This window comes from Bacillus rossius (genome assembly GCF_032445375.1).
Source record: "Bacillus rossius redtenbacheri isolate Brsri chromosome 4 unlocalized genomic scaffold, Brsri_v3 Brsri_v3_scf4_1, whole genome shotgun sequence".
In the NCBI taxonomy this organism is placed as follows: domain Eukaryota; kingdom Metazoa; phylum Arthropoda; class Insecta; order Phasmatodea; family Bacillidae; genus Bacillus; species Bacillus rossius.
This window is the reverse complement of record NW_026962010.1, coordinates 627,168-633,197: the sequence shown is the minus strand read 5'-3', so window position 1 is coordinate 633,197 and position 6,030 is coordinate 627,168. Positions and strand designations below refer to the sequence as shown.

Genomic DNA, 6,030 nt, shown 5'->3' with positions numbered 1-6,030 from the left:
TTACTTACTTACGCACAGCCTAAACCGGTGGGCCTAGAGATTTGAAATTTGGAGGAAATATTCCTTGAGTAACCTAAGCATGCACTAAGGAGGGATTATTTTTAAATGCCATCCCTAAATGGGGTGAAAAGGGGTAATTTGTGTGAATAAACATGTATGTATATATTTAAAGTTAAGGTGACGAAATTTTGTAAATTAATATGCTCTTCAAAAGAAGTTAAATAACACGTGTTTCATTATTTTTGAAAATTCATCTCCTAAGGGGTGAACGGGGATGGTAAATTTTGTACGGAGAAATATTTATTATTATTTTTGAAGGTACAAGTTTGAAACTTTTTTCTACACTTTTCGAAAGTAAGTAATACAAAAATACGTTTTCACTGATTTTAAGGATTGGTTTTTATTAAAAAAGTTCCTTATTTTCACGGACTTTTTTTTTAAAAATCAACATCCTTAAAGTTAAAATTATTTTGAATTTTTTAAATATTTGCAGGGTGGAAATTTAAAGCAGTCGGTAGAGGGGAAGTACTTGAAGTATTTAGCAAATTAAGTATATTACTTAATACTTAAATGTAAAAAAAATGTATAGAAATAAGGATGTTAATTCCAATTATTTCAATTAAATAACATTTGCTTTAATACCTAGTGTACTCCCTTTAATTTTAAGAGACTACAATTCTCCATAAAAGTATGTTTCGCCATGACAATAAATAAATCACAGGGTAAAATTTTTTGATTCGCTGGTTTAGATTTTCGGTGAGTTTGTTTCTCCCACGGCCAATTTTACTTGGATTGTTCGCTTGTAAGTACGCATACATGACTGATTATTTTGTCGCCACTACATTAAAGTGTGTATGTGTGTATATATATATATATATATATATATATATATATATATATATAGGAAATTTTACACTAAGAAACATCATCTTTTAGGTACAATGTTTCCACCGAATCAAGTTGTCAATTTTACAAAAAAAATAAATAATAATTATCCTTTTCCAGTAAAAGCCAGTAATTATATTCATCAGCCACGCGTACGAAGTCGCATGAAAAATCTAGTGTATTTTATATATCCCTACTAATATTATAAATGCGAAAGTGTGTTTGTGTCTGTTTTTCCTTCTTTCACCCACCAAGGGAGTAACGGATCAACATTATTTTTTGCATGGAGATAGTTTATGGGCCGGAGAGTGACATAGGCTACTTTTTTATCCCGGAAAAATGCACGGTTCGTGTGGGATTGATCTGGAGCGTAATTACGCAATCACCTCTTCATGCTAAGTATTCCATGGTAGCGGGCTTTTGCATTGTCGTTACCTTCTGTGTCTCCATGGCAACGGCCATTGCATCGGTTGCTTGCAGTTAGCCTGGGCAACGCCGGGTACTTCAGCTAGTGTGTATGTATGTGTGTGTGTGTATATATATATATACACACACAAATAATGCGTAGGACCTATACTTTAAGTAGGCTTCCGTGGCTACACACACTTGCTGTTCCTTGGTTTCTGGGTTGAAGCCACGTCCGGAGTGTGCCCGACGTTTCGACGTGCCTTGCTTCAGCCATCTTCAAAGGCGATTGACATAAGGCATGTTCGGGCATACCATTTTAGCAGCAAGTAAAGTGAATATTTTGGTATGTCAGTTACAAGATATGATAAAAGTACGAAACTAAATACAATAGCAACTTCTAAAGTAGACACTAAATACTATACTGCGTGTAACGGTAAAATACTGACCTTTCAGTAAACAAAACCATTAGGTTTACAAAGTTTCATGGTTTAATATTCAGTTTGAAACAAAACCTAAAGTATGTATGAAATGCAAAGAGAAGAATGCTGGTATAGAAGCAAAGGCATTGAATTGTAAAAGTAAAAAAATGTTATTGTGGGTTTGTGTTTCAGTGTTTCTGCTGTTCTAAAAGTGTTTAAAAATGTGAGACACAAAACATAAATCACTTTCCCGCACATTTTCTGTTATACATAGCAATATTTTTTCCTTCTAAATTGCACAGTGCGATAAATGTTTCAATACGATATCGTAGAATGTGGCTGAATTTCACATCGAATCATTTAACATCTGTATTCCTATCTCGGCTCGTAGCTAGGTCTGCAGGCAGACAGGACCGAGGCACGATGCCATGGCGTCGACTGTTGTTTGCAATTCTGCCAACTGAACATCTGAATGACTTGCGTTCTGGCCAAGACAAAAAAAAGTGGCCGAGAAGAACTGGCCATAAAGCCGACACTCACTGCCATCCGGCGGCGAACGTTGGAACTAGTTCCACCTCGGCTCACAGCGGCTTTTGCTGCAACCAGTAGGCAATATGCTGTTGTTTACAGCACCATAAAACTAATCTTGAACTTTTCCTGTTTCTGTTCAATTGTTTTACTGAATTGAAAAAAGACCAAGGCTAAATTATACTTTTTTTTAATATGTATACCCGCGAACAATTAGACCAAAAACGGTTTTTAAGCAAATAGGCGTATTTCATATATGATATAAACATTCAAAACCTTATAAAAAGGTTTACACTAATTATTATTACATAACCATTATTTACATTTATTAAACGGACACTACTGAAATAACACTCTCAAACATATATTATTTTTGAAATTGCGTACCTAGGTTTGCTGAGAACGTAAATGATTTTTTGTAAACCGTATTTTTATGCGCTAGAATTCTTTAATTGGGGTTGTGTCTAGTAAGTTGACCTTGATTAAGACGTCAATCGTAATAGCTTATCAAGTACTTACCTCTCAAATACATTTGGCATAGTGCAAAACCACCCTCGTTTCTCACTCACAAAACGTTGAAACTATTGTGATGAGGAAGACTGTGTGCATGATATCCATGGTGATTGACTTAAGGCAAACTGGACACGTTTAGGCTGCTGATATGCTGAGAACCACCTGGGTCACTCACATTAACCATACTGTATGTGCTTGGTCATGCGAGTTGAATTTCCGCCCTCAAAAATTTCATTTAGAAAAAAAAATTTACCCAAAGTCTTAATGTCTTGTGATAACATGCCCACCTCAAAATGTCTATATATTGATTCTGACATAAAATGTGCCTCCAGATCTTATTAACGACGGCGACATCCAACAATACCCTAATGGAGTACTTTTGTAGATTAGGCGAGAACGTAGAACTATTTTGTAATCATTCATTTGGCAAGAACAAATTTTCGTCAAGATGTATGGGACGTGTTTATTTGTTTAGAGTATTTTCCATGTGCGGTTAGCTTTTGCTTAGGTGATTTTCTAGAGTCGCGAAATTTTCGAGAAGAATAAAACAGATATCCGGAAATGGTATATAAAGTTCTTAGCATGTTTCTTTTCAGTTCGGCAAAACTGTTTTTAAATTCCTACTGGATTCTAAAATATTATAACGTCTCTGACTAAATCTAACCAACCTTCCGCACGATTTTACAGTATTTTGAATGTCGCTGACCACGTAACACAGCGTGACAAAAACTGCCGTCGTTTTTTTCGCTGTGGGTGCTTTGTTGTTTTAATGTTAATTTCTATTATCTTCACAATGACTGTTTGGCCATTAGGATCCTTGTTCAATTCTAGGACGCTGTTTGTTTTGTCTTTTCATGAGGTTTTTCATTTATTTGTTTTCCTGTCATGCGGTGTTTTTTACGGTAACATTCACAAATTCAGTTACTTCCAGTACATGCTCCAGACTCTAAAACGCGCTCTGGAAAATGGCACTTGTTCATTGGTTGCTGGATTGAGAGTTGTCTTAACTGGATTTCTTATTACAAAACATCAACCGCATAAAATAAGAGTCAAAACAAATCAGTTGTAATTATATTCGAATCATATAATTTTCCGAACTCGACCCGCGAAGATTTCCATACTGTATTAATAGAGCCATGTATTTCCCGCGAAAAAAAATTTCCTGACCAGATGGATGTTTAAAACTTTGGGGTTGCTTGGCTTATGGGTTGTAGCGGCGTCGAAGGCGAAGATATAACCGACGTTTCGATCTACGTCGCAGTCGCCATCATCAGGAAGCAGTTACCCACTACGAAGTTAAAACTTTGAAGCATTGTCTGTGTTTCGTGGTTGGCTGGGTTTCTACTGTCGGCGCACCAATCATAACCGTCCAGCGCGGAAGCAAGCGCGTCCTGATTGGCCCAGCCGAACAGGACAGTGGCTGCTCTCGCGAGACAGGGAGTAAACATGGGAGCGAGCATACCTTATTTCAGTCTCACAAGGGAAAATCACTTCGGGATGAGACTGGTTGTATCAGTAATGTAATTTCAGGGTGTTTACCCCTTAAAATAATACACGCAAATGGCCAGCCAATTCCGAGAAAAAAGCCTTTGGAAATTTTGGCACAGTTCATGTACTACTAGTTAAGTTTCATTTTGGCCAATGGCGAGAGACTGGAAAAATTCCCGAGTTCAATGACCTTCAGGATAGACTTCACTATCCTCTGCCTACTTGGGCAAACGGCGCCTGTTCATTGGGTGCGGAATTTTGAGGCGTCTCAAGTGGATAACTTAGTGATTGGATACTTCTTTGACTATTGGTCTCTAATTGGCCAAGAGTCCTACATATTAACAGTGAACCAATAGCTAGAGACTGGAAAAATTCGCGGATTCATTTCGCGATAGGCTAAAATTCAAAAACATATTCCTTTAAGCTGCTTTACCTATTGGCTGAGTGTTTAACTGGACGACTGCGAGCCAATGACGAACCCTCAACCAAAGAAGCACCGAATCACAGGACAACAAATTGAGGCGACTCACAAGTCAGCAGCCAATGAACTAGCGTTATTTTCCCGAGTATATAGAAAACTGTGTAGTCCATCCTGAAGGCCATCGAAACCACGAATTTTTCCAGTCCCTACCAATAGCAGAAGCAGCACAACGGTATAATTATTTGAATTTTAGCAAATCACTAAATGAACCCGCGAATTTTTCCGGTCTCTACCAATGGCGCAGTGGCGTAGGTGATGACGCAGACGTTTGCGGTGCTGACGCTCGGGTTTAGATTCTCACTGACAGTTACTTTTTTTTTAATAATTCATTTTTCTGAAGATGCTACAATAATTGTAGAGCTTTACAAAAAATTCCGATCGCAAGAGGGGAATAGTTAGGTAAGTGTTGGGGGAATAAGTAGAGGAGGTAGAAATGACATTTTCATTCTTCACACTATCGCACTCGCATACTTGCACACTCGTATACTCGAATACATGCACATTTGCATTTTTGGACACTTGCATTCTCTATGCTAGCACACTTGCTTACTCGCATACTTTCACACTTGCACACTTGCGCAAAAGCATAATATAGCGCTCGTATACTTGCATATTTCGTTTTTGATCTGCGAACTAAGTCCAAAGAGAATTTTGTTTCCTATAACTAATACTATAATAAGCAAGAAGTTTTACTTCTGTCACATGTGGACACCACGCACACATTTTCATAGAAAAATTCTACTGTTAACAAGCATTATTAAATTAAATATAAAAAAGTAATTTATTATTTGTATTTATTAGATATAACTTGGTTTTTAAAGTGCAGTAATAATTCAATGTATAAGATATCCACGCTATCTCATTCACAAGCTGGTTCATTCATGCGCTCCCGGGACGTGGGGCGACTGTCGTGTCGCAAGAACCGGCGAACCGGCCGGTGAGGTCGCGTGTTGCGCAGCGGCGCGGCCCACGCAGGGACTAGCGCAGTTGAGCAACACACGCCCTCCTGTCGCTGCCTCCCCCTTTCGCGCTGCGGCCAAGGCTAGCCGGGTGCCCACGTACATCCCCATTCATAACACTCTCGCTCGCCCTGCTAGGCACAGCCGGCTCCAGTCCACGCGGCAGTAACCCCCACCACCGCTTTGCTAGGCAGCGTCTCCGTCTTCATCCTCTATGAAGCTAACACCCACCACCGCTTTGCTAGGCAGCGCCTCCGTCTTCATCCTCTATGAAACTAACACCCACCACCGCTTTGCTAGGCAGCGCCTCCGTCTTCATCCTCTATGAAGCTAACCCCCACGACCGCTT

At 39.0% G+C, this 6,030-nt stretch overlaps 1 protein-coding gene across 5 annotated transcripts in view; it reads right to left on the bottom strand.

Moving 5' to 3' along the window:
• Window positions 1–6,030, bottom strand: part of LOC134541656 (NAD(+) hydrolase sarm1) — a 568,468-nt gene that overhangs the window by 261,837 nt on the left and 300,601 nt on the right. The gene's annotated exons all lie outside the window — the stretch shown is intronic.